This window comes from Hylobates moloch, unplaced genomic scaffold, assembly GCF_009828535.3.
Source record: "Hylobates moloch isolate HMO894 unplaced genomic scaffold, HMol_V3 SCAFFOLD_9, whole genome shotgun sequence".
Classification (NCBI taxonomy): domain Eukaryota; kingdom Metazoa; phylum Chordata; class Mammalia; order Primates; family Hylobatidae; genus Hylobates; species Hylobates moloch.
This window is the reverse complement of record NW_026652284.1, coordinates 83369114-83390334: the sequence shown is the minus strand read 5'-3', so window position 1 is coordinate 83390334 and position 21221 is coordinate 83369114. Positions and strand designations below refer to the sequence as shown.

Below are 21221 nucleotides of genomic sequence, written 5' to 3'. Positions count from 1 at the left end.
ATGTCCGATTTATCAGTTTTTTTTTTTTTTTTTTTTTACAATATATGCTTTCTGTAGCATGTGAAAAATCTGCCTATCCCAAGGTCGCAAGTATTTACTCTGCTTGGAGTTTGTTGAGTTTCTTGGATCCATTCACAGTTTTCATCAAATTTGAAATGTTTTCAGTCATTATTTTTCCTCAGTTTTTTTTGCCTTCACTTCCTTCTTTTGAAACAAGATCACATGTATGTTAAACCACTTGATACTGCTCCACAGGTCACTGAGCTTTCATTCATTTTTCTCAGTTGTTTTTCTTACTGTGGTTTACCTTGGATAGTGATATAGTTTGGATGTCTATCCTCCCCAGATCTCATGTTGAATAAACCCCAATGCTGGAGCTGGGGCCTGGTGGGAGGTGTCTGGGTCATGAGGCAGATCCCTCATAAATGGCTTGGTGCCCTCCCTGTAGTAATGTTACCTTGAAATCTGATTGTTAAAAAGAGAATGCCCTCCCCATAGTAAGAAGTTATCATGAGATCTGACTGTTACCTTCCCCCTAACTCTTGCTCCTTCTCTCACCATGTGACACTCCTGCTCCCCTTCCCCTCTGCCATGACTCAAGAGCTTCCTGAAGCCTCATGAGAAGCTGAGATCTGGATGCCATGCTTGCACAGCCTACAGAACTGTGAGCCAAAAAAAAACCTCTTTTCTTTATAAATTATCCAGTCTCACAGACTCCTTTATGGCAACAAATAAGACTAACACAGTCTCTTGCTGTATCTTCTAGTTTGCTGACCTTTTCTTTGGAGTATCTAATCTGTTACTCTTCTCACCAGTGAATATTTCACTTCTTATGTATTTTTTTGCTTTAAGTTCCATTTTTAAAATATCTTCCATTTCTTTCCTCATTATGTTCATGTTTTCTGTTAAAACACTGAGCATATTTGTAAAAATTTTGTACTGTTTATCACTGGACTTTGCTGTCTTCCTTTTAAGAGTGTTGTACTTTGTTCTGGTGGGCAGGTAAGTTAGGGGAGAATCAGCTTGATCCACCCAAGGCTTGTTTTCAAACATTGTTAGGATAGATCTAAGGCCTTACTCTAGGGCTAACTTAGTCTCTGATACCAAGGTCTAACCTTTTGGGGATTCTATTGAACATCCCAGGTATTCAATAAGGTCTCTCTCCCATATCTGGTCAGAATTCAAATGCCTCCCAGCACCATAAGCTCTGGCAATTCTTCAGCTTAAAGCTCTCTGGTCATTCTTTGTTAGAGCTCCTGCAGAGACCCCTCTATAAGTTTCTGGTGTTTATTTCTCTGCCTAGCTCCCTCTCTCTGTCAATCCCACCTGCAAATTCCAGCCAGATAAACCTTCCCCAAGTCCAGTCTCCTTGACTCAGCAAGACCAAGATGCTCTACACAGGTGTTCCCTTCCTAAAACACGGTGCAGAGAGAGTCTACAGGAAAAAGCAGGAAGAATTACACAGCTCATTTCCTTTCACTCTGCTCCCATACTGCCTGTTGTCCAATGTCTGGAAGCAGTTTTTTAATATATCTTGTCCAGATTTGTAATTGTTTATGGTGGAAATGCAAATATGGTACCAGTTACTCCATCGCAGACAAAAACTGAAGTCTCATCTAGTTTTGTTGTATGTATTATTCACGAGTGTTCGGTTTTTCTAATTGTTCAGTTTGTTTCTATGCAGGAATTCAGCCACAACCTCACAGCCTCTCTCAGCCCCATGATTTAACATTTAACAGAAAACAGGACTGACAACAATAAATGCCAAAAATTTACCAAATCTAGGCTAAAAGACTGGAGTACTACTGTGTTTGTGAAAAATGGAACACAACAACACAACATGTATTGCTTTTGTACTAACAAGGAAAATGTTCATTTTTGTTTAAAAAAAAAAACAGCTGCAGCTTGAATAAATGTCTCCAACATTCACTTATGTGCCATTTATTTGCAAATGTATGGCATGCTATCTTGATGGGTAAAACATGAATTTATTTAAAAGCATTAATAGGCTAGGTGCAGTGGCTCACACCTTTAATCCCAGCACTTTGGGAGGCCAAGACAGGCGGATCACTTGAGCTCAGGAGTTCGAGACCAGCCACGGCCAACATAGTAAAACCCTGTCTCTACTAAAAATACAAAAATTAGCTGGGCATGGTGGCGCACGCCTATAGTCCCAGCTACTCATGAAGCTGAGGTGGGAGAATCACTTGAACCCGGGAGGAGGAGGTTGCAGTGAGTCGAGATTGTGCCACTGCACTCCAGCCTGGGTGACAAAGCAAGACTCCATCTCAAAAAAAATTTGTTTAAATAAAATAAAGCATGAATACAGCTATAACAATTTGTCATCATTAATAAAATATCTAAAATATATCTTAGATACACTGCATCATCTATTTCTAAAATAATCTAAAATAATTACACATCATATGGGAGCCCAAGAAAATTCTGCAGATGAGAAACAACAGATGGGCTGGGCACAGTGGCTCATGCCCGTAATCCCAACACTTTGGCAGGCTGAGGCGGGTGGATCTCCTGAGGTCAGGAATTCAAGACCAGCCTGGGCAACAGGGTGAAACCCCATCTCTACTAAATACAAAAATTAGCCAGATGTGGTGGCACGCATCTGTAATCTCAGCTACTTGGGAGGCTGAGGCAAGAGAATCGCTTGAACCCAGGAGGCGGAGGTTGCAGTGAGCCAAGATCACACCTCTTGCTCCAGCCTGGGTGAGAGAGACTCTTGGAAAAAAAAAAAAAAGAGAGAGAGAGAGGAAGGAAGGAAGGAAGGAAGGAAGGACGGACAAAAGATGGACAATTTCTGGAACACAATTTGGCAATATTTATCAAAACCCACAAAATGTGCATATCCTTTGGCCTAGCTATGCCAATCTTAAGAAAGAAAATAAGGATATGCATAGGTATAAACATTAAATTATAAAATAAAAACTGTTAACAATTACCTCTTGGGAGTGATTATGAATGTTTGTTTTCATCCTTTCTGTATATGTTTCCTAATTTTTTAATAATAAATGATTACATGTAAACACAAACAAAAAAACGCCCCACCACATCCTTATTAGGGCAATATCCTCATATTTGAAAACACTGAACAGTTTAGAGACCATTAAATGACATCATAACAAAGAGCCCTGGAGTTCATACAAAAGAGAAGGGCAAAGCTGGTTAATTGTAGCTACGTCTGAAGATGTGATCAAAGTTGGTAAACGGCCCTTTTACCTCATTGGGAATCACAGTCCAAGAAAACTCAAATGTCAATTTCAGGAAGCACAATGTAATCGCCAGAGCACTGCACTGAGGATATGAAGACTTGGAATCTAATCCCAGTTCTGCATATAATTGTCTGCATAAATGTCTTCACTTGTAAAATGAGAGGATTGGATTACAATATCCAAGATCCTCTTCTGCTCCTATACTCATTACCTGAACCTATACTAGGTGAGGCCCAGGATTCTTTTTTCCTATTTTAAGTCCCTCAGGTAATTCACCCAAATTTCAGAACCACTGTAACAAGACAGGCATTTCTATGATTATACAGTATATTTAATGTTACAAGAAATGGCAATACTCTTGAAGGCTATGGACAGAAGGCTGAGCAACTCACCAAAACATACACCCCTAGTCCTGCTTCTTTCTTAGAAACAAAACTCAAATCTGCCAATCTTCACTGTCATCACTACTAGCGTCCCTGTCTGAGTTTTTCTGCCTTATCCTCGCATTCTTCCTGAGCTCTCTTTATCCATCTTGACCTCAGGCCTCCTTCTCTTTCCTATCCTGCCTTTGATCGTTTCACACAAAACAAATTTCTCTCTTCCAGTTTGAGCCAACCCAAGCCTCCCTTAACAAAATGATTTTCCCAACTAAGTCCATCCATGCACCAAACCTGTTACTATAATCCCACCACTTCTCCCACATGTCTACTTACACTCATGTCATTAACAGCATTAGGCAGACATCTACTTCATGTTTTGTCACACATCTCATCTGACTTTAACTGTTCTCAATTTAAGCTCTTATTCATCTCACAAAATTTTGGGTGCTTAAGTTCCCAAAACTGTAGTAGACTCTGAGAAACAAAACAAAATGTAGACCCTGTCCTCATGGAGCTTACAATTGGGGGTGGGAGAGGGTGGCAGGTCTTATAAGTAGGCAGGTCTATGTGTGTGCAGGGAGGGTGGAAGACTTCATGTAGATGTTAAGACAGAAAAAAACACTGAAGAATACAGGGAGGCACAAGGGAAATACTAGTCAATTCTGTAGGCACTTCTATTTTGTCTGACTGCAATGTGTGCTGCTTAAAAAAAAAAAGTAACAATTATTTTTCAACATGGAAGGGAAAAAAGTGTGAGGAAAGGGAAAAAAAAAAAACCTGGATCCAAAGCTCTGGGACTGTTAATTTTATTTACTTTATCTCCCACTTCTGAGAGTTTGAAGGCTATGGATTATTTTCCTACCACAATTGATTTGCATATAAACACAATAAAACAATAACTATTACAACATAGAAGGTTATAAGCCTGAACAAGACATCTGCTGGCACTGCTTCTGTGAATGGAAGGTATGGGATTGACCCAAGAGAGGGGCAACCACAGAAAACAGTACCGCACTCCACTAAGTGCTCCGACACTTAACTGATTTTAATGCTTTCAAGAAAACCAAACCGTGGTCTCTGAAATGCAATCACCTTTCACAGTAAATTAAATTTCACAATAAATTAAGCCTAGAAGGTGGTCTCCATGCAAAACAACTTCCTTTTCAGTACTTGAAAATACCATTTACTAAAGCAGCTTATTTTAAGAAGCACAAGAAGGCGTACCTCAGCTATCAGTGAAATATCACATAGCCTTCCAAGTGTGCACATCAACTTTTAACAGAATTGATCTGTGCGAAACATTTACCACAATCCACTCAGTTGAAAAGCTGCCACATCCTACCCTAGAAATCACTAACACCATACATATAAAAAGTAAAAATAACTGCTTCCTCTTTGAATGTAAAAATTCTATCCTTCAAAACAGAAGCATCTTAATTGGGATTGTGGGAGGGGCTTGCTCATAATACAACTTGTTTAAACATTTTCAGTAACTAAAAGGGGGATTTTACCTTTCAAGGAATACGTCCATGATTCATACGAAATGAGATTTTTAAATTGTCAGAAAATATGCCTTTTTATTTTTTTTTGAGATGGAGTCTCACTCTGTTGCCCAGGCTGGAGTGATCTCGGCTCACTGCAACTTCTGCCTCTTGGGTTTAAGCAATTCTTCTGCCTCAGCCTCCTGAGTAGCTGAGATTACAGGCACGAGCCACCACGCCCAGCTATTTTTTGTATTTTCAGTAGAGACGGGGTTTCACCATGTTGGCCAGGCTAGTCTTGAACTCCTGACCTCAAGTGATCCGCCCGCCCTTTGCCTCCGCCTCCCAAAGTACTGGGATTACAGGCATGAGCCACCACGCCTGGCCTCGCCTTTCTTAAATAAATCTTAAATATTCCATGTTTTGTTTTCAACGGAAACAATGCCTATAAATGCTCTAAAATCCTATTAAGACTACCATAATTTCTTGCCATAAATATACTTAAATATGAAAGGCAATTTAATCTTTATTAGACACATTTTATCAACTACAATTTTTTTATTCCACATTTGCCTAGAAAGCAATCTGTAAAAGCAAAGCCTTACTTTCACGCAGATGCCTATCATAAAAACCGGAAACACACTGTGACATTGTGGAGTGGGGGCTGGGGATGTTAATACAATGTTGGAAAATTTCTAGTAACTTCTGGTAAAGTTTCTAGTAACTTCTGGTAACAGCTGGTAAAGCTGCTGAATTGGCAGACATGCCCAGGAGGGCCCTGTCATACACCCATTACTGCAAGTAATCACCAAAACCTTCTCAGCTTCTAGAGACTCCTCCTCTGCACAGGCAACTCAGCAGTGACCCAGTGGGCAAATAATTCCTTCCATGCCAGGGGATTCCCTGAATCTACACTCATGGCTCCCAAAACATGACTTCCCTTTTCTTCAGGGCTGGCAATTTATAATAGTGACTGGACCACGGTACCACATTCTGCTAGAAGGTTCTGATATCTCCAATACAATGTATTTTGGCCTGAAATTCACCAACTTAAAGACTTTAAGATTAGTTTTCTCCAATTCATGACCCTAAGTAAGCTTGAGATTCTGTTTACTGGTAACAACAATCACTGAATATGTACCACATGTTGTGCCCAGTGATAAGCACTTGCATCTACTAAAGCAATTTTGTACTTAATTCCTTCAAAAGATATGTTATCACCACCCCCACTTGCAAATGAGGGAACAGCTGGTGAAATTAGTTGCCCAAAGACATTTAGTGACTACATTTTATTGGGATTGAGGGGACTCTATTTGAGTTATTCACGCAGTTTTACAAAAGACGAGTGCCTCAAAGAAATACTAGGATATAGTTTCAGGAATTTTATACTAAAGGAGTTACATTAAAACATCAAAAACTGGATTTTAAATTACTTGAATTCCATTATATGCAGTTTATTAAAATATTACTTTTAACCTCTGTATCCTCAACATCTTAACATTTGTCCAACAAATAAACAATGACACCACATACATGTTTTGCACCAAATAGTGCCTCTCTCCTCCAAGAGTCTGGAAATGTATGGGAGCATTTTGGGTTGTCTCAATGTGGAGATCGCTAATCAGCATTTAGTGGGTAGGGGCGAAACAGACCTCCAAACTGCCAATAGCACCCACATAGAAACACTAAACTATAGGCTGATTCAAAAGGAAAACCTTTCATGGTAAAGTTAAACCACCTGTTAACACGCCTTAATTTACAACTTCCTATTCATTGATAGTCTGTTTAAAATACCTTAGAAGATACATTGATCCCTTTCTATAAAACATCACTTACCTAGCATTTTATTTACAAATACACAAACATACTCACACAGACACACACACACACACACACCCCACATTTTAGATATACAGTTAATACTCTTTTATCCCCCGATGTAACCAAAGCACTTCTCCTCCACTGCCTACCTGGCTCATTTTTTTAACTCAATAAATGCATAGTAAACAAAGCACCTCCCCTCCACTGCCTACCTGGCTTATTTTTTTAACTCAATAAACGCATAGTAAATTTGCACATGGTATAATGTTAGAAGTAGATGTACTGCTGGAAAAAAAATTTGTTTCAGCATCAAGAATATAGTTTGAAATTTCTAGTTCCAAGAATCACTCACGTCAACAGGAAATTTTAGACTGCCTTGGTTCACTGCCTAAGCATCCCAAGGGCACTATGCTAATGTTTATACTATGTCTGTCTTTAACAATTGATGAAAAATGGAAACCTAACATGAATTAATTTATAAATGATATATAATTCCACACCCAAAGAGTGAAAAAGATGTAACCTGTAGATAGATTTAAATATGTACAAGAGCAAAATTTTAAGTAGGAGGTACTCAGTCAAAACTGTAGTACTCCTAAGCAGAATCAAGTTCAAAAGAAGACTTACTGCTTAGGGACGGGTAAACTACATGGAGACCTTTGGCAAAAGTTTACTTTGGCATTCCAGTTGGCTAATGGTATTATCTCATGAGTTGTGGAAATAATCACAAAATCAGATTTTTGAAGCCCTGAAGTTTCTTTTTAGGTTGCAAAAACTAATGTACACGAGGCTCCTAATATACCAAAAAAATAAAAATTAGTATTTTGTGCCAAGTTTTAAAAGCTGAATTACACTATCTAGCTCTCAGCATTTAGTTAGATCCTGAGTACTGTTTCTTTAGATTTTATCTAGTCCCTACAAGGTATACCAAAAGAGAAAAAAGATCCAGGACTTCCAAGACAGAACCCTGAGGCTCAGTCTTCAGCATAATTTGAGACTCACTTGTTGCCAAAGAACTGTGATTGACAATCTGAGCACTTTCAGTTCACCTTATTGTTCATTATTTCCTCCAGATGAACTGTAAATTGAACAGCTCTACCCAAGATTATAGATAATGTACTTCAGGACTGCCTCGAGGGTAGTTACGACTACCCTGTGAAGGGTACAAATAGAATTGAATCATTCTTTCCCTTCCCCAAGTCCTGAACCCTCTAAAGGTGAGTACAGTTAAACATTCTGAAGTCCTCAGTGGAGAGAGAAGGTATCCTGTCTTCAAATCCTTCAGTGGATTACAACAATGTTCCCCTGAGCGGGTCTCCCCTCATTCACTTTTGCCACCCTCCACATAATTCCCCCCACCAAAAAAAAGCCACAACCTGTCTCAATCCACTGCCTGTAATCTTCATTGGCTTCCTTCTGTTTTTAGAATGAAAGCTCTGCTTGGCCTGATCCCAGCTTTCTCCACCTGCCTCTCTCCCTCCCCGTTTCAGCCACGCTAGCCTCTCAAAAACGCTGAAAAGCTTTTTTCCTGTTCACATTTCAGGGCCTTGACATATGCTGTTGCTTCAGCCTGAAATGTTCTTTTTTCGTTTTTCAGAGACAGGGTCTAGCTCTGTTTCCCAGGAGGGAGTGCAGTGGCATGATCACAGCTCACTGCAGCCTCGAAATACTGGGCTCAAATGATCCTCTCGCCTCAGCCTCCCGAGCAGCTAGGACTACAGGCACACACCACCACTCCCAGCTAGTTATTTTTTTATTTTTTGTAGAGACGGTGGTCCACTATGTTGCCCAGGCTGGTCCTGAACTCCTGGCCTCAGGCAATCCTCCCACCTCACCCTCCCAAAACGTTGAGATTATAGTCATGAGCCACCCTGTCAGGCCTCGAATGTTCTTTTCACTCACACCTTCACATTCCCTTTTCAGTCTCTTTTCAGATCTCAGGTCAAAAGTCATATCCTCTCAGAGGGAGAGGGTATGAAGAAAATAAATAAAATTTTTTTAATTTTTAAAAAGTCATATTCTTAGCAATGCCTTTTTAAAATCTTTCAAATACACATGCCCCTAGTACACTCTTTCATACCACTGCTATTCCTTCAAAGCACATTTCACGCTTGTTTGATTTTTAAAATCCATCCCCTCTGCTTGCCTGTAAGCTCTATAAAGACAATTTTCTAAACCCTACCATCAGCACTGTACCTGCATATAGCATGTATTCAGTACACATTATTTGCATGAATAAGTAAACGACTACCGTTCAAAAGTCCTCGTTACCTGACTCCCAACTTTCTTTCCCACTTCTCCACAGTGCAAATCCACTATAAAAGCTTGACTTCTTACTTCCCCAGAAGCATTCCCTACCCCCATCTTCAGGCTTTCAAATCCTGTGGCTTTCTCTGCCTGTAAAATTATCCCCATTTCTCTCAACCTGTTCAAATCCTAAGGGCTTGCCAAGACTCGTTTTCTTTCCTCCAGAATATTTTCCCATAGTGCCAGTTTACACATGTGTCGTTGCTCCACACTTTCAAAGCACTTCGCATTCTCTTTTTGGTAATTATATATAAACTGCATCGTATTTTAACGTGTCCTGTGTGTGACTTTTCTCTCCAACATTAGTGCGAACTCCTAAGGATAGACTGTTCACACCCCACCGTTCCATTCCCAGAGCGGTGCTTGGTACTGGGCTCTCATTGAAGCATGTGATTTTTTCCCTAACATACCAGAATTTTCCTCTGAAAAGAATACTACCTTCCCCCTTACTCCTGTTTCTCAAGTGATTCCATATGCCTTATGTGACTCTCACCAAGTTCTTTTCTAGGGGTTTGTTTTGTTTTTTTGCCTACCCTCCCCCATTCTACTAAAAAATAGTTGAGTTCTCTGGATTCCTGTTCTTTCCCATTCCTAGAGGGACCTTGTGTACTCTGTGAGGGTTCCTTGCCTGCAATGAGAGGCTCCTAGGCCTTTAAACTGTCATCCCACCACCCCCGACCCCCTGACACCCGCGCCCCCCCCACACACACCCAGTGAAGGCACTTGTGCTAGCTGTGACCTCACACACACCACTCCATAGCCTCACCTGGACCTCTCTTGTCACTTCAACCCCCTCAATCAGGCGGCGTGCATTCCTACCCAAGAAGGTCCCAGACCGCTGTATGTCTCCTTTCTGCCTGTCATTAACTACTAACGAGAGCTCTTTCTCTTTTTCCCTCCTTCTCTTCCTTGGAGACGGAACCTAGGCCCAAGACGGTGAATTGGCGCCGAGAAAGCAGACACAGCCACCCAGCCAGCTCCAGCTCCAACGCCACGGCCTCTGCCCCCGCACCCGCCCCCGTCCCTCCCAGGCGGCGACCGCAGCGCAAGCTTCGGCCTGACCAGGACTCCCCATCCGGGGAGAGCCATCGCTCACTGACCCAGGAAGGTGTCAAACGAGGAAGTGGCAGCAGTAGCAGGTACGGAGGCAGGCAGCCTAGCGGACGCTATCGGCTCAGCGCTCCATCCCTTCCCGACCTAAGCTCCGACCTCACGACTTCCTCTACCCGAGCGACCACAGAACAAGTCACGTGCCAGCCCAGCAGTCAGCTGACCGCGGCGCGCGCCGCTCCGCCTACGCCCGCCCCACTGCGCAGCCGCAGCCGCTGCCACTGCCGGGCCTTGGGAGAGGGGCGGGACTAGGAGGCTACGGGGAGCCAAGGGGACCCCAGAGTCGGGGCTGATCTCTGTTGTTCCAGAGTGGGTGGGGTCTTCCGCTTCTTCCAGTGTTGCAGGTCGGGTTTGTCCACCACTTGTAAACGTCAGCGCCACTTCAGGTTTCTGCGGGTCAGAAACTGTCTCCAGCCCCCTACAAGGGCTTCTCCACTTGGGGTTTTCTTCATCAGCCGGGTTTTCTACCTAATATACTGGCTAGTAGTTCATTTCAGCAGATTCACATTTTCCTGAAGTCCACTTAGACTTAATTTCATAAATGGTCCATGGAGCATTTACTGTGCGCCAAGCGCAGCGCTCGTTCTTAGGATTGCCTACTGGAGAGAATCACTGCTTGCCACGAAAGTGCCTCATAAATAGTTGAAACCACATTAGATAGTGGGAAACCAAAGAAGGTTTTAGGACAGAGGCATAGACAGGGGAAAGCATGTCCTTTGGAGAAAAATAGGTAACAAGCTCCTCCCAGGAACCCTGCTTATTTCATTAGCCTGGGGAGATAGATAGTAATGTCCTAATTTAGAACACAGAGTTTTAGAAGCAGTAGAAATTTTGAGATTTTCTAATTTAATCCTTTCAGATCTACAGATGAGGAAAGTGAGGGCACGGAGTTGTTTAGCACAAGGGAATAGATGCCAGGTGTTGAATCCAGGCTCTCCTACTTACTAGTTGTGTGACCTTACACCTCTGAATTTCAGCCTATTCACCTGCAAAGTGGTGGTAATAATACCTTACAGGGGTATTGTGAGGATTAAATGAAGCATGTGGTTAGCACAGTGCCTGGTACATAGGAAACAACCAGTAAATGGTCGTCGTTATTACTATGTATTATAGGACCCAGGTTTTCTGACCTATACTATGCCTTTTCTGCTGTGTCCTCCTACAGAAATTCACCACAGAATTTCTTAGAGCCTCAGTATTAGGTTGGACAGAAAGTAACAACCACCAGACTATCCCCAACCTGATGCTTTCACCAGTTTTGGATGAAGTTCACGCAATTACAATAATTGCGTTCTGTAACATGGCTTCAGAAACTTACCAGAATTCCAGAGGCTTTTATCTGCCATCACGAAATGAGCCTAAAGGCAATTTTTTTTTGGTTAGGTCCACTAAAACTTTCTGCCATGATGCAAATGTTATCCTGTGCTGTCTGTACAGTACCCACTAGCTACATGGAGCCATTGAGCACTTGAAATATGGCTAGTGTGACTTAGTAACTGAATTTTAAAATTTATTTCACTTTAATTAAAATTTAAATAGCCACACGAGACCAGTGACAACAGCTTTAGACAGTGCAGTTTTAAGGTCTATGCTTGAACTATCTTGGTTTCTTCGTGCTTGTGTGTGGTCCTGAGGCACTTTTTGTCTTGGATTCTTAATTTCTAAACTGAATTATACCTCTCACAACTTTCCAATGTTTTGGGGTTTTTTTTAGTTTTGGGGAGTTTTTTGAGATGGAGTCTTGCTCTGTCGCCCAGGTTGGAGAGCAGTGATGCCATCTCAGCTCACTGCAACCTCCACCTCCCGGGTTCAAGCGATTCTTGTGCCTCACCCTCCTGAGTAGCTGGGACTACAGGCGTGCACCGTCACACCCAACTAATTTTTGTATTTTTAGTAGAGATGGGTTTTCCTCATGTTGGCCAAGCTGGTCTCCAAGTCCTGAGGTCAAGTGATCCGCCCACTTGGGCCTCCCAAAGTGCTGGGATTACAGGGATGAGCCATCGTGCCTGGCCTCCAGTGTTTTAATTACCATGTTAAACTTGGGAGACAGTATAACAGAGTGTTCAATAAATGTTAGCTCTAATTTTTATGAGGTTTAATGTATCTCACTTAAAAATTTAGCAAACATAGCTGGGCATGGTGGTGCATGCCTATAGTCCCAGCTACCCGGGAGGCTGAGGTGGGAGGACCCCTTGAGCCTAGGAGTTCAAGGCTACAGTGAGCTACAATTGCACCATACACTCCAGCCTGGGCAACAGAGCAAGACCCCATCTCAAAAAATCAAATAAAAATCTAGCAAAGATGTTTAATATAAGCAGGGCATGATTGCTCTCCAGTGGTTTCTAATAGTAAAGTAATATGTTTTTGCAGAGAAGCAACTCACCTTTTAAAACTGTACTAGGCATAGAAGCATACTAGGTAGCCATGGCCATGTCACACCTTTTCCTCCATTTCCACCTATCTAAAGACTACTCATCTCCAAACATCTAAGTTTAAAGCACTCCTGAGGTGCATAGGAGAAGATTTATTTTTTTCTTACAACTTTTTCCAGGGAAAAAATTTATTTTTTCCTTTATTAAAATATTGAGCTTATTTCACTGGTATATTTTTGTCTTCCCACCATTTCCATTTGTCTGACCACAGCTACTACTATGTCCTATCATAATATTCCATACATACATATATACTGAAAACCAAGCAAAGAGCCAGGCATGGTGGCTCACACCTGTAATCCCAGCACTTTGGGAGGCTGAGGTGGGCAGATCACTTGAGGCCAGGAGTTTGACACCTGCCTGACCAACACAGCAAAACCCCATCTCTACTAAAAATACAAAGATTAGCTGGGTGTGGTGGCGCATGCCTGTAATCCCAGCTGCTTGGGAGGCTGAGGCAGGAGAATCGCTTGAGCCTGAGAGCCAGAGGCTGCAGTGAGCCAAGATAGTGCCACTGCCCTCCAGCCTGAGTGACAGAGCGAGACTCTGTCTCAAAAAAAAAACAAGCAAAGGATGGAATTTCGTCTTTAAAAACTAAAGGGGCATTTTGGACAACACATTTTTGGCAATGGAACCTGGACAATATTTATCTAACGTGCTAGGGAACTTCTCACTCTGAATTGTAAAAAGGACAGTTAGATATCAACTGTTATAGAAATGAAATGACAGATAATTTTTTTCTCTAAAAGAACTATTAATGAAATCACAGGTAATTTTTTTCTCTAAAAGAACTATTGGGTTAAAAGATTTAAAAAAAAAAGAAAAAAGAAAATTTTAACAAACTGTTTAAACTATTTTTTTTTTTTGAGACAGAGTCTCACTCTGTTGCCCAGGCTGGAATGCAATGGCGCAATCTCTGCTCACTGCAACCTCCGCCTCCCAGGTTCAAACGATTCTCCTGTCTCAGCCTCCCAAGTAGCTGGGAATATAGGCATCCACCACCATGCCTGACAAATTTTTTGTATTTTTATTTATTTATTTATTTTGGGGGAGACAAGTTTTCACCATGTTGGCCAGGCTGGTTTTGAACTCCTGACCTCAAGTGATCTGCCCACTTTGGCCTCCCAAAGTGCTAGGGTTACAGACGTGAGCCACCACACTTGGCCTAAACTATTTTCTTAAAGAGACTTCTTCCACTGCCAGAGATCGTGAATAGCCTCCTAGTCAGTCATCCAGAAGTAATTCTTCACATAATTGATGCACTTAGCTTTAGGAAGAGAACCAACTTTTGCTGTACTTGCTTGCATTTTTGCTTTTAATATTTTCTACAAAACTAGGTCCTTTTGGTGTTTTAAGAGGTTTTATTCCCCCTGTTTTTGAAGGATTCTTGACCTTTTGGTCTTAATCTTGATAGTTCTGAGTCTTTTTTATTTTGGTTTGATTTTTGTGCATTTTTTGGATGGAGTATCCTGTATAAATTTCATCACTAGAGCTTTTTCTTCAGTTTTCCCCTCATCAAAATCTTCTTCCTCTTCTTCATCATCATCATGATTTTCATCAGCAAGAAGTTTTATTTTTTTCTTGTGGAAATGTACCCACTTCCAGGGGCAGATCACTTTCCAGATATACTGAAAAGTCTCACATCTCCCTCCTCTTCATGTCCTGCTTTGCATCTTCCTTCATACCTATTAAGTGCTGTGTACTCATATGCCCAGGCCCTGAAACGCACTGAGTGTAAGGCCACAGGCAATGTTATTTCAAAGCCCCCAAGATAAACCATTGACTGTACATACATTTTTAAAGTTGCTAGTATTACTTTAATTGGACTGCCTTCATAGTTCATTACTTCTGCTTCAACAATATAAATTCTATCCTTTCTACCAGCCCCTAAACTGACCATTCTTAAAGATAACTTGTGCTCATTTTCATCATTATCCACCTTAAGTGATAATCTTTGTTGGCCTCTAGTTTAATATCTACCTTAAAGTGATTATCCACCTTAAAGTGATAATCTTTGTTGGCCTCTAGTCACAACCAAAAAGATAGTTCTGGGGCCTCAGGAGGTTGATGTCCATGTCCATCAAATCTTCCATGGGTGGCAGCAAGCACTTAGGTAGGAGAGAAGCCAGGCAGAGGTAAACAACCACACTCCAGAGAACAGCTGTGCAGGATGGAATCATACCAGCAACCAATTATTTTGTTTTTTGATTACTGTTTTCTTTTTTTAATTTTTAAAATATTTTTTAACTTTTATTTTAAGTTCAGGGGAACATGTGCAGGTTTGTTACATAGGTAAACTTGTGTCAAGGAGGTTTGTTGTACAGATTATTTCATCACCCAGGTATTAAGCCTAGTACCCATTAGTTAAACAAAGTGGAGAAAGTATTTGAAGCAAATAGGGCAACAGGATTCAGAACTCTTTTTCACTCTGGTATAATAATCAAGATATCTTGAAAGTTGTTACTGGCGTTTCCCTTAGGAAACTAAGTGTCCTTGTTTAAGAAAATACCTTGATAAACTAATATCTTCCACTAGGGTGGAAGAAAAACTGAAAGTATGGTTAAATGGAGGCAAAGACCAAAGAAATAAGCTAGTTTCCACTGAAAAGCAACAGAAATTGGGGAATGAAGAGATGGGAGAGAGGCATAGGGAAGAGAAGGAAAGAAAGAGAAAAGAGAAAGACAAATGACAAGGGACTTATAAAAAGAGGAATGTTTAGAACTCAATTTGAGCTTCCTTCAGTTGCTGTGATTTAAATCCTTTGCCATCTTCCTAGAGCTTTAATAAAGTCTACGCTCAAATGCCTTTATGCAAAATATTTTTTTGTAGAAACATATGCTATCCAGCTTACAATATACAGAGAGCTTGAACAAATTGATAAAAACAATACTAAGGGCTGAGCACGGTGGCTCATGCCTGTAATCCCAGCACTTTGGGAGGCCAAGGAAGACGGATCACTTGAGGCCAGCAGTTTAAGACCATCCAGGCCAACATTGCAAAACCTTGTCAACCTCATAATGAATTTCTGATTCAACATGGTGACACGTTTCTACAGATCATGTCCCTTGCCGAGAAGACTAGAAACAGAAATTGTTACATCAATAAATGTCAAGTATTTAGTGAAGACCAGCTTTTTTTGTTGTGTCTTGTTTTGTTTTGTTTTGGAAATGGAGTCTCACTCTGTCGCCCAGGCTGGAGTGCAGTGGCGAGATCTTGGCTCACTGCAACCTCCGTCTGCCTGGTTCAAACAGTGAATACCAACTTTTAAACTATGTTTTTCTTTATTCTTGTTATAACAATTGATACTTATTAACTGTTTAATAATTGGAAAGTATAGACAAGCAAAAAGAAGATATAAACATCACTCATTATTCCACCACTCAGGAAAAATCACTTGGGTACATTCTTCTAGAATTTTTTTTTTTTTTTTTGGGACAGAGTCTCATTCTGTGGCCCAGACTGGAGAGCAGTGGCACTATCTCGGCTCACTGCAACCTCCACCTCCCAGGTTCAAGCAATTCTCCTGTCTCAGCCTCCCGAGTAGCTGAGATTATAGGCACATGCCACCACACCCAGCTAATTTTTGCATTTTTAGTAGAGACAGGGTTTCACCATATTGGTCAGGCTGGTCTCGAACTCCTCACCTCAGGTGATCCACCCACCTCAGCCTCCCAAGGTGCTGGGATTTCAGGTGTGAGCCACCATGCCCGGCCTCTTCTAGAATATTTCTATTAGTGTTCATGCACTTATGCAACCTGCACCATGGGCTCAGTAAGTTAGTAAGTGGCAGGTATGAATCCTAAACCAAGGCTGTCTGGCCCCTTGGGCCATGCTTTAGCATGAACCCATTTCCTCTGTGATGTAAAGCCTTTTCTCACTTCTTTCTTTTTCGTGTGTATTTTTAGTAGAGATGGGGTTTCACCATGTTGGCCAGACTGGTCTCAAGCTCCTGGCCTCAAATGATTCACCCACCTTGGCCTCCCAAAGTGCTGGGATTACAGGCATGAGCCACCGTGCCCGGCCTCTTTTTTTTCTTTTTCTTTTTCTTATTTATTCATTTATTTATTTTATTGTCTCTTAGACATACTCCTTTTATACTCTGAATTCTCATGGCACTTTTTGGCATTTAGCTAATTCCACTTGCATTATATTTTATCAGCCTCACCAAGAGCACCTTGTACCAGAGAGTCTTGAATATGCATTGTACCTGGTAAGCATTCAGTAAGGGCAGCTGAATAGATTTCACAACCAAATGAAAGACCAGATTTCAAACATTTTATGACAGAGGATGGGGAAGGGAAGAGGTACTGTGTTGTCTGAGTAGTTAAACCTGTCAGTTCCTTTCCTCTGGTCCTCATAGTCTTGGTCCTTGAACTAATAGAAGTCATCATTTTTGTCATTACCTTCTTAGCAATGGTATGAAATCTTAGGAGCAGCAAATGTTCATAGAAATAGGAAGATATTTTCTTTAAAAATTAGTTCTGCTCTCCTGCCTTCATTTCAGGATTTTGTTCCCTTTATTACTACTTTTTACTTTGCTTATCTGACACAGTGGGAAAGATTTTGAACAATTCTTAGTACTGTGCTATACTAAGAAGTAGTCGCCTCTGGGCTAAATCTAATTTTCATCTTATTTACAACAAATAGTCTAAAAGTGACAGAACTGGAAGTTAGCATTTAGTAGTTATAATGTACCAATCTGATTAGAAAAAAGAAAAGAAAAAAACTGACAGGGCAACATGGTTCACACCTGTAATCCCAGCACTTTGGGAGAACAAAATGGGAAGATTGAGCCCAGGAGTTTGAGACCAGTCTGGGAAACATAGCAAGACCTCGTCTCTACTAAAAATTAAAAAATTAGCCAGACATAGTGGTGCACACCTGTAGTTTCAGCTATTACAGAGGCTGAGGCAGGAGGATCACTTGAGCCCAGGAGGTGGGGGCGGCAGTGAGCTATGACTGTACCACTGCACTCCAGCCTGGGTGACAGAGTGAGACCTTGTCTCTAGAAAAAAAAAACACAAAACACTGATGCACTGTATTTAATGATTATAAGCAGCATCCCTTTAGTCCCCCATGTGTTGTTACACCTAATTCCTGAATGTACAAACATATGTCTTTCAAAATAGTTAATGATACATAGGGCAACTGATTTACTGAAGGGGAGGGTGTGGTTAAAAAATTATCAACAGGAGGCCAGGCTTGATGGCTCATGCCTGTAATCCCAGCACTTTGGGAGGCTGAGGCAGGCTGATCACTTGAGCTCAGGAGTTCAAGATCAGCCTGGGCCACATGGTGAAACAATGTGTCTACAAAAAAATATAAAAATTAATCTTTGGCCAGGCGCGGTGGCTCACGCCTGTAATTCCAGCACTTTGGGAGGCCAAGGCGGGCGGATCACGAGGTCAGGAGATCGAGACCATCCTGGCTAACACGGTGAAACCCCGTCTCTACTAAAACAAAATACAAAAAATTAGCCAGGCATGGTGGCGGGCGCCTGTAGTCCCAGCTACTCGGGAGGCTGAGGCAGGAGAATGGCGTGAACCCGGGAGGCAGAGCTTGCAGTGAGCCGAGATTGCGCCACTGCACTCCAGCCTGGGTGACTGAGCGAGACTGCATCTCAAAAAAATAAAATTAAATTAAATTAAAATAAAATAAAATAAAAAAATAAACCTTGTGTGGTGGCAGGCACCTATAGTCCCAGCAACTTGGGGGCTGAGGTAGGAGCATCACTGGAGCCCAGGAGGTTGAGGCTGCAGTGAGCCGTGTTCCTGCCAGTGCACTCCAGCCTGGGTGACAAAGTGAGAGCCTATCTTGAAAAAAAAAAAATTACCAACAGAAATAATGAATACTCATCTTAAGCACAGTTTGAGAACAACAACCCCAGCATCTGGGAAACAACACCTTAGACCTCAGCCAGGGTTGGGGAGGGAGACCTTAATGATCATTGTCTTTTGAAATCATCACCGGAGCTTTCTTCAGGATGGAAAACATCTTAGTGTGATTCTCCTAAACTTGCACCTTAGGAGAAGCACCTTAAATTTAACTCACTGCTGGGTCAGCCATGTCTTGCCAGATGGCTGTGACCACAGTTTGATCATCACTCCTCTTAATCTTACCAAGAAGCCTATCCAAAACAGCAGGGGATAGCCCCAGCTCTTGCACCTCCCACACAAATCACCTGTCAATACCTCCAGATGTCTTCCTCAGCCTTATTCCTATCGCTATTGCTCAGTTATTCCATGGGGTTGACAATGTCACCCTGCTGGTGACATGAACAAACAGGAGAGTCTGAGCTGACTGCCCTCAGGCAGTTCCTCCATAAATAAGGACTAGATTCAGTTATTTAAAGTGACCTTAGAACTTTTGATTTAACAGCTGACCCTGAGGTCACGTTGGTGTTACTGTCAATCTGTGCCCACCGAATGGTATAAGTCTCATTTGGGATATCCTAACAATTGTAAACAACACTTTCTTTTTTTTTTATTTTAATTTTAAATTGTTTTAGAGATGGGGTCTCACTCCGTCAGCCAGGCTGGAGTGCACTGGTGCCATCATAGCTCACTGTAGCCTCAAACTCCTGTGCTCAAGGGGTCCTCTCCCCTGAGCCACCATCTGAGTAGCTATGGCATGCACCACCACACCCGGCTGATTTTTATTTTTATTTTTTTGGTAGAGATGGAGTCTCAATATGCTGCCCACGCTGGTCTCAAACTCCTGACCTCAAGCAATCCTCCCACCTCGGCTTCCCAAAGTGCTGGAATTACAGGCAAAAGCCATCGTGCCCGGCCCTTTAAACAACACTTTGTTCCCAGAGCTGCCATGTGCATCCCAGGACAGTATGGAAGGCAGGCATTATCTTGACTCTCTCCCCAAAATATAGTGATTTATACTTTATAAGTCATCATAAAAAACCTTCAAGTGTACACCACTAGTAGGTCACATAGCCCTCAGATGACTATGGAGATTTCTCCAAAATGAAGCTTCCTTTGATTACCTGGAGGAACTCCCCAAAGTGATAACAGGCTTATTATTTATCCACTGTCAGTGGCCACTTGTTGCTACAGTGGAAGTCATCCCATTCGAAAAAGCAGAATAAAATTTGTCGCTGACTTTAGCTGAAGTGATCAGTGATACCAGCTTTGCCCTTGAAGTATTCGCGTTTGCCTCAACTGAGTAGCCAAGTGTGTTATACATAATACAATTGCTTTAAACTTCTTCCTTGTGGGTCAAGGCAGAGGGGTCTGTACAATTATTAATACATTCTGTCGTGCCTACATTAATGTCTTGGGCTGAGGGAAAAGGTCAGTACAGGAACTTAAGGAAAGATCCCACTCCCTGACTCTTCTTAAATGAAGCCTAGGTGGCTTATTGAATTTGTTCAAGGAGTTGATTCTGAGACTCTTACAGGCATATTTGAGGTCAGTGCCACAAACAGCTTCCTCCTGCTTTGAGGATTCTGGTTTATAGTCACCTTAATAAGGCCGTATTTGACAAATTAGACAGACTTGGTCCCAGTCTTTGTTAGCTAGGTTAATTGGAGAATGCCAGTGGCATATCTATGGGAAACTTCACCAGAAGCAAGACAGTGTAAAAAGGAGGGTGAGCCACTGGGCCTGGCCAGTTTTCTGTCAATAAACAAAAATTGGCAATCCAGGAGGAAAGAATAGTCTCTCTCTACAGCTATAAGGTTGCTGGGTACTATAAACTGTGAAGAAATCCAACGGAATAAATTGGTGTTAGGGAAAAATAAATATGAGAAAATGTCTTCCATTTGTTATCAAAGAGCAACTTGATAATTTTAAGGGATTGTATTCTAAAATAAAACAAATACCTTCAAACCTGAAAATATTGTTTCATTATTCAGATATGATTCACCTTTTCATCAGTCAATGACTATTTAGGCCCAGAAGGGAAGAGTTGTACAATCCTTTGTACCTATGGTTCTTTGATAAGAACTATTAAATACAGGCTGGGCGTGGTGGCTCACCCATGTAATCCCAACACTTTGGGAGGCCAAGGCAGGTGGATCACCTGAAGTCAGGAGTTCAAGACTAGCCTAGCCAACATGGTGAAACCCCATCTCTACTAAAAATACAACAATTAGCTGGGCGTGGTAGTGGGCACCAGTAATCCCAACTACTCAAGAGGCTGAGGTGGGAGAATCACTTGAACCCAGGAGACCGAGGTTGCAGTGAGCAGAGATTGAGCCACTGCACTCCAGCTTGGGCGACAGAATGAGACTCCATCTCAAAAAAGAAAAAAAAAGGAGGGGTGGAGCCAAGCTGGCCGAATAGAAACAGCTCCGGTCTCCAGCTCCCAGCCCCAGCGACACAGAAGACGGGTGATTTCTGCATTTCTGCTTGAGGTACCGGTTTCATCTCACTAGGGAGTGCCTAACAGTGGGTGCCGGACAGACGGTGAAGCGCACTGTGCGCGAGCCGAAGCAGGGCGAGGCATTGC

At 41.9% G+C, this 21221-nt stretch overlaps 1 protein-coding gene across 2 annotated transcripts in view; it reads right to left on the bottom strand.

Annotated features, from left to right (window-relative positions):
* The window catches only part of ATP6V1C1 (ATPase H+ transporting V1 subunit C1), a 108658-nt gene extending 98192 nt beyond the window's left edge, over window positions 1-10466 (bottom strand). For both annotated transcript variants that reach the window (XM_058444600.1, XM_032760172.2), the window contains exon 1: window positions 10317-10466. The gene's annotated coding sequence lies outside the window, so the exon portion shown is untranslated. The remainder of the gene's footprint in view (window positions 1-10316) is intronic.
* Between the last annotated feature and the right edge of the window lie 10755 nt (window positions 10467-21221).